The 8,534-nt window shown below is 35.9% G+C and overlaps 1 pseudogene; it reads left to right on the forward strand.

Moving 5' to 3' along the window:
• The first annotated feature begins 4,320 nt into the window (after positions 1 to 4,320).
• On the forward strand, positions 4,321 to 7,642 carry LOC148196965 (uncharacterized; annotated as a pseudogene).
• The last annotated feature ends 892 nt before the right edge of the window (positions 7,643 to 8,534 follow it).

Raw genomic sequence — 8,534 nt, forward strand, 5'->3', positions numbered from 1 at the left:
TGGTCCAGATCGGTTTGACTATTCTCTATACACGTTGTCTCTTCTCGATCTTTGACTTGGTTTGATGCATCTCAGTTGTTAACTTGTCTCAATATTTTTTTCTAACCGACCTATCTCAATTTTTGCCCAAAATAATCTATCTTAACCTTCAGTTTATCAATCAACTTAATTTTTTCTCAAACTTAAAGTATTATTTTTTAAAAATCAACGAAAGTCTTTTAGTATAATCATACCTATCTTTATCCTAAATTAACACACACCTAAAAAGAGACATTGAAGACTTGATTTATGTTTTATCATACATATCTTAATCATAAAAATTTTTAAAGGAGAGGAAAAAAATATAAAGTTTGGAAATGTTGTTGAATGTAATAAAAAATTATTAACGGTGTAGAATAGTTTTCATTTTTTATATGAAAAAAGTTAGTTCGGATGTTAAAAAAACATTCATTTCACAGGACTTTTAATAATATAATAATATTTATTATGATTTTAAGTATTGTGATCTTTAACTAAAACTCAATTCTCATAAATTATTATTGTTATTATTTTTCATATGAAACTAAAATAATATTTTAAAGAAATAAATTATTATTATTATTTTCCATATGAAATTAAAATAATATTTTAAAGAAATAAAATTTTATTCTCTTTAAATTTCACCCACAAATCTTTCATATATTTTATAATAACTAAATATTACAAGATAAATTTACACAAATTTATAATATAAATATACTAAAAAAATTGTAAATCTTATCTTAAAATATAAAGGTAAAGGTAATGGTAGGTTATGGGAGGTTTATAAAGGAAAAATGCACACAAAAGAAAACCTCGAATATCCGTAAAATTGACGTTGCATTTGTAATGGGAGTTTATCTTAAAATGTAAATCTTATCTTAAAATATAATGGTAATGGGAGGTTATGGGAGATTTTATAAAGAAAAAAGGAAAAACAGATTGGCACGAGGATGAAGAAGAAAACGTTGAATATCTGTATAATTCGACGTCTCCTTAGTATTTTTAAAGCAGAGAAGTTGAGCAGAGAAGTTGAGAAGTTAAGAACTCTCGATTGTGAAAGACGTTCCTAGAATTCTATTCAGACATGGCTTCTTAATCGTCTTCATCAAGAAGAAAAGAGAAGGTTGCCCGGGTTACAAGAAAGGCAAACCCAGCTAGATGGATAAGTGATCCAAAGATCCGAGGAAAGTTTTCATACTGGAGACATTTAAAAATTGTAGTTCCTCACAAGTATCTGGACCTGGAATTCTTCAAGAAAGAAGGGTTCCTTTTCCAAGAATGGATTGCATATCAAGGGCTTACTAATTTTGTCCAGATGAAAGGAGATTGCTATCCAAATTTGGTTGAGGTTTTTTACACAAACCTGAGGATTCTAAATGGGGTCATTCACTCAAGGGTAAAAGGTGTTAACATTACTATTAACGATAATGTTTGGTCAAATATTGCTGGACTGGAAGCTGAAGGTTTGGATTCTCATATCCGTGATTCTGACTCAAACAAATGGCTAACAAAGACAGCTATATATATAAATTGCTTAAGATATCCAGGAAAGTACAAGGTCGATAAGCAGTACCTACATGATGGCTTAAACAAGGAGGAGAAAGTTATTGCTTATGTCCTGACTTGGCTACCGCTGCCTAGAAGATTTGTCGAGGATAGAATGTCAACAGAAGATGTATTTTTATTGAATGCTTTCAAAACTTGAATCCCAAGCAACTGGGTTGCGGTACTAAAAGACCGCATTTATCAGCAAGGTTCTGGTACTCCAAGGAGTAGATGTATCTAAAGAAGATAGACTTTTGTTCAACAAGTCACAAGAAATTGGTATACCAAGTTTGTTATGTATTGGGCTGGAAAGGACTGTGAATGGATGGTTCTTCACTGATGAGCAAACTGTTGGAAGTCGAGATAGAGGAGATGAAGATCATACTGCCTTCATTCAATAAACTGATTTTGAAAAATATTTTGTTGATCAATTTAGGAAGACGTCTGAAAGGGATGAGTTAGTTGAAAAGACTCTTTTCAGATTGGAGATGAAGGGAGATGTGATAAACAAGAATGGAATTGGCTCTGAAACTAAAGATTCTAATGATGAAGATTCAATGGAATCTTCTTGATAATAGGGACTATTTTCTAAGTGTTTTTTTTTGTAATCATGGCTATTAAGCCACCTCGAATTTTATGTACTGCTTTCAGTTTTATTTTGAAATGAAATGAAGATTTATTTTAGTACACTACTAAGTTGAATATATTAAGGAAGAAGTAAAAAGAAAATTTTTCATGTCTGATTTTAAAGAATAAAGAATCATAAGAGTGCCACCTTTTGGTATTGGCGGAAGAAAAAAACGTCCAAGCCATATCGAATTCGACGTTTTAATAATGCTCCGATATGAGCACATCATTAATGCTCCCAACTACTTCATTTCCCTTCACGTCCCAGCCCCGCAGCCTTCGACGTTCTATGGAGGGGAAAAGAAAAAGGATCCAAAAGTACAGTAATTTTTTATACTATCGGAAGAAGAAACTTTTGGCTTCCAATAGTATGTCCATTTTCCTTCAAATTCGACGTAAACATTGCAATTTAAAAGAAGGCTTAATACCCTATTTTGTCCCCAGTTTCGCTCGACAATGTCAAATTAGTCCATCCTTTAAAACGTGCGTCAATTACGTCCCTACTTAATAAAATTTATATCAATGAAATCCCTTCCGTTAAATCCGTACAAACGGCGTTAATTATTTTTCTCTCTCTTCTATTAACGCCGTTTGTACGGATTTAACGGAAATGATTTCATTGATATAAATTTTATTAAGTAAGGACGTAATTGACGCACGTTTTAAAGGATGGACTAATTTGACATTGTCGAGCGAAACTAGGGACGAAATAGGGTATTAAGCCTTAAAAGAATAAGAATAAAAGAAAGGCGCGCATAAAACCTCGAATGGTTTGCGGCTCAACATTTTATTTAAATATAACGTCCAATTTAAAATGTATTCGACGTGGAATCTTTTTTATTGAATGTAAAAACATAACACAATCACTATTTCTTCGCGCTTCCATTTGTGCTTGAACTTTCTTTTTCGAGGACGAGGGCGATAAAGAAAGAAGGTTATTTTTAAGTCGTTTATGTCTTTCTAATATCATTTCGTACTCATTTACTTTGTTTTTCATTTGGGTTGATCGATTGATTTTCATTTATCTTTAGGTTGTTTTTCGTACGTGGTCAGTGAACTTCATCTTCTCCAATGACACCATTTGAAGTTTGTTTTTTTTTCCTTCAATATTTCTTACTATGATATTAAATGTTTGTGTTTGTGTTGTGTTTGTGTTGTGTTTGTCAATTCTAAATGTATGATATATGCATTACGATAGATATTTGTGTTCGTGTACATTTACTATGATAATTTTTTTTCCTTCAATGTATGATTGGTAATTTTTTTTTTGGTTCTCAACGTAAATTTTTTTCGTCGATTCTTTGCTTTTAGAGTAGTACTATGGATCGAAGTTGGTTTCATCAGCGTTGTATTTTTGAAGAGTATGAGCAAGGGGTTTTTGAGTTCATAAAATATGTTAAAGAACACGCAAACCGAGTGAACGGGACATATTTTTGCTCTTGTGTTCGTTGTCTCAATCAAGTATATCAAGACCGTGACAACATCCGTGATCATCTCTTCATCTATGGAATAATGAGAAGTTATACAGTTTGGACTTGGCATGGGGAAGTATTATATAAGCAAACAACATCAAGAGGTTCAGATTATGTCAACGAATGAATGAGTGATCATTTAGACGAAATGGTACGTGACGTTGGCTGATGAGTCAATATTTTCTTGATTTCACTTAACTTATTGTGCTAGATTTAATTAGGGAATTGTGCTTGAATGTCCAATATTTCTCCATTTATTCTAATTGTGCTTAATTTAATCAGAAATTCTTATTTTAATTAATTTGAATTATCTGAGGCTAATTATTTGCAATATTAATTGTAGGAAAATTGTTAAATAATATTTTGGGACATAAAGAAAAATGCCACATCAAATTATATTTCAAGCTAAAATGAGTGAGGAGGTGTGAATTTCATATTTGGGGGTGCACTTGGAGAGGTGCACACTGCTGGCTGGAATGAAAAACAAAGCACACGGCCCATGGCAATTGCACTTTGGAGGTCTCGCAAAATGGGAGAGGTGCAGATGGTGACGCTCCGTGCGGACTTCACACTCTTCCTGCTACACTCCACACATAGAAGCTTTTGGATTTGGACTCTATATTAATGAAATGGAGTGTCACGGCTTTGGTCCAACATGGAGAACGGTGTGCAGCAGCCACACGCAAGAAGAAAAGAAAGAGGAGTGACGTCCAACAACTATGCAAACACGTCTAGCGTTGGAGAAAAACAACAGCTTGGGAGGTGTCACGGCCTGGCAACAGCTGGTCCAGAAGGAGAAAGCGGTCCAGCAAGCAAGTCCAGCAGCGTGAAGCAGTCCAACAAGCTTCACGCGTCCAGCAAGCTTACGGTGTTGGATCCTTGGAGAATTGCTGCAACGGGCGGGATTCAACTAGAGGGTGCAGAACAACTGTGACGTTAAGAAATGGGCAGCAAGGCCATGGACATAAGGTAGCATCCAGCAAAGGGGGTCCGGGGGTTTTTGAAAGAACGCGGTAATAAATATGGAGTTGTGCATCAGCCGCCACGAAGGAGGGGAGAATGGTGGAGGCACACTTTCTTTTCTCTTAGAATGAAGCTCTGATTCAATTTTATTTTTAGCTTTGCTTCTGCGCGCTGATACATTCATATTCACTCTTGTTGGCTTTGGATAAAAGGAGGAAAAAAATGTTTCTTTCAATTAGAAAAGGGGGCAGTCGCCACTACAATGCACCATCTCTTCTCGCATTCTATGATCCTTGGAAAAGGGGCACACAGTCTTGTGTACAACTAGGGAGCACATTTCATTTATTTCATTTTAGAAATAGGTTGCGTCCAGCATTAGGTGTACTCGGTGATTGAGTTTTATTTCATTTCTTTAGTGAAGCACATGTTTTACGGCTGATTTTTTATTTTTGGAGAAAGGTACATGGCTGTCACGTCCAGTTTAGTGTGCACGGTGACTCATCAATGAAAATTTGGTTTTTCCAACAGCACAACCATAGGCGGTGATTTATTGATTGAAAAGGATGAAAAAGTGGTGCACGGCTTATGTCCATCTAGGTGACGTCCTGGGGAATGAAGTAGCGTAGTCATATATTGATTGTCATGCGTTTTTAATTTGTTGTTTCCTTTATGAATGTGCGTTGAAGCTGCTGAATTTAGCATTTCACCTTTTAACTCAACATTGCAATTACTAGCATTAAATGATGATTTATCCTAGCAATTCAAGTTGTTCACGCAAGCTGAAATTGAATTTTGTTTTCGCTACTTAAAATTGGTTCAAGCACTTTTTGCAGATTTTCTTTTAATTCCCGCTGGTTTGTGTATTTAATGTTTTGGCTGAAGTGTTGCATTTGAATAGAACACTAAATATTTTTTTATTATCTGCTGCATTTTAATTAGTTCACATATCTTGTTTTAGGACCGTTCAGTTTACTATTTTCGTTCGCTATGTTGTCTATTATGTTTTATTATCTGCTGCATTTTAATTTAGTTCATTTCTAATCACAAAAACGCTTTCAAAAACCCCTCCACTATGTTTTTGACCTAAGTCTCGAACCACATTTGGTTCTTGAGAGACGACCTAGGAGTCACTTCCTAGTTTATACTACATTCATATTGCACATTAAATTTGATCGGTGTGCGACACCGATCAAATTTTGGCACCGTTGCCGGGGACCAACGGTTCAGTCTTAGGTCTTTTGTTGTGTTGGTGTGTGTTGTGTTGTGTTTTGTCTTGTGTTGTGAGTGTGATGTTCTGTTTTGTGTGTGCATTATTGTGTGTGTTGCGTGTTTAATTGTGTTGTGTTGTGTTTTGTTTGTTTAATAATTTTGAGCATTTCCCTTCTACTTTCCCCCTTCTTTTTTTCATGTCTAGCTATTTTGATTTTAGGAATACTGCTTCTTCTGCTTGTGCCTATGACTTATATTCTCCTTCTGCATGTTACTTTGATTATGGTTCTCATGCTGATTTTTATGTTGAGGACAATATGACTCATCCTTTAACTCCTGAGAGTGCTCCTTGGGAGCCAGTTCCACTTGATGAGGAGGATGTTCGTTGTGTTTTCAACACTGGACTGATACATTTGCTGCCCGAGTTTCATGGTTTTGCAGGTGAATGACCACATAAACATTTGGAGAAGTTCTATCTCATTTGCTCTATAATGAAACCTCCAGATGTCCCGGATGATCTAATTTTCTTAAGGGCATTTTCGCACTCATTCCACGGAGCAGCAAAGGATTGGGAATATTGTCTTCCTCCAGGATCCATCACCAGTTGGGAAGATCTTGAGCATCAGTTTCTGGACAAATTCTTCCTTGTGCAGTATGGTTACAGCAACGATCCTAGATGGAATAATCCTAACCTTGGATGATATGGTGCTCCACAACATCAATATCAAGAACCACCACCATTCCAAAATTCTTATATGCTTCCACCAGTCTAGGAATCACAACAACTACAATTTCATGAGCCTACCCAAATAGCTCCTCAGCCTTCTATTTCTGAGCCTACATTGTAGGAGTTGTTGGAGCATATGACCATGCAGAACCTTCAGTTTCAACAAGAGAATAGAGCATACCTTCAAAGCTTGAGCAGTCAGATAGGGCAGACAGTCACTTAGCTCAATCAGGAACAGTCTCAAAAATTAGAGGAATCACCATTTCAGACTGTTCAGATTCCTGATGATGTCAGTTTCATCCACATAGGAGATGGGGAGCAGAGTCATGAGCTTACTACTGCGCCAGCTACTTTCCCACTCTCCTATGTCCTCACTCTTGCACCTGAGGAGACTAATGAATATTTTAAGGACCAGGCAGGTATAAGCAGCAATTTTGAGCTAGGTAGACCATTTTCATCTTCCACCACTTTACCAATCTTTAGGGAAGTGGTGGTAAACATACCTCAAATTGATTATTCTATTGATGATTGTGTTATTCATGATTATGTTGTTGATAGGTATGTTGATGATTATATTGTTGATGAGCATGTTTTTAATTCTCCCTCTCTGCATGATGAGAACCACTTATTGCTATCACATCTGAATGTTTATTCTCCATGCACTGAACATGAATCTAAGTCTGTTCTTGATATTGCTTCTAAATTTGAAATTGATTCATGTTCTAAGAGTATATTTGAGGTTCATTCTGATACATTGGGATTAGGTGTTGTACCACTACTTCTAGATTCTTTGGAGCCACCATGCACTAACCTTATTGTAGGAGGTACACATGAATTTGACCAGCAAACACCCACGGTGGAAGACAAATGTGCGAGCCTACAAAACAACTTGAAGATCAATAGGCACTGACTGAACCCACTCATCAACAATCTTTGCTTCTTAGATCCAGCTTTGTAAGACATTTCCCTACTAGATCAAATCTGGAGGATGAAGCAATTCTTCCTCAAAACTTCCTTGCTGGATCCAGTGGTGGAAAACATCTCCCTACTAGTCCAAGTTTGGCAACTGCCACCATGACCAGGGGAGTTTTCTTTTCCCTTCTCCCCCTTTCCCTACTTATATTGCACTTGTCCATGATATGTTCACTGTTCTGATTTATGATCTTATTGTTTGTGACACACTGAGGACATTGTGTAGTTTAAGTGTGTTCTATTGGGGGAGATTCTGATTTTTCTTGTTTAGTTTTTGTTTTCTTTGTTAATTTTTTTTTGTTTTCTAGGTAGTTTTTGTTGCGTCTTGTGTACAGTTTTACATGTTTCTCTTGATTTCTAGACTTTGTTTAGGTTGTAGACTTGACCTTCACTTCATTGATACTCTGATTTGGTTGAAATCCTTGCTTTTCTTTGCTTGAGAAGATGATTATCATGTTTGAGAGGTTGATTGAATGTGACAGAAATACCTTGTGTGAGAACTTGAGCCACTTGATATTTTTTCTTGTGTGTGATATGTCTCTTGATTGCTTGCACATATGCCTTGGCTTGACTCTTTTGATGATTCTTGATTGATATGCATGTTTGGAAGTGATAAAGGCAGTTTTGTTCTTGAGCCTCTCTAGCCAAATAAGCTTACCTTATTTTGATCCTTTGATAACCCCTTTTGAGCCTATACTTTCCCCCATTTCTTTGTTTTGAAGCTCATACACTAGCCCTAAGTGAAAAACCATGATTACTTTAACCTTAGGGAATTTTGGAGCTTTGGAAGTGTTTTGGGAACAAGTGTGGTCTCCCTTGGGATTCTGATGAATTGGTTAGTTGGTTCCTCTTCTTGTTTTGTTTTTGTAAATATGTTGTGTATCTTATCTCTTACAGTTGAGTCCGAAATAAAGAAAAGAAAAAGAGACAAGATGAGAAAAAAAATATAGAGAGAAATGGAAAAAAATTGTAAATAATGGAGTCAAGAAGAGGATTGA

The sequence above is a fragment of the Vigna umbellata genome, chromosome 6 (assembly GCF_029865625.1).
Source record: "Vigna umbellata cultivar VRB3 chromosome 6, Vumbellata_1.0, whole genome shotgun sequence".
NCBI classification, from domain to species: Eukaryota; Viridiplantae; Streptophyta; class Magnoliopsida; order Fabales; family Fabaceae; genus Vigna; species Vigna umbellata.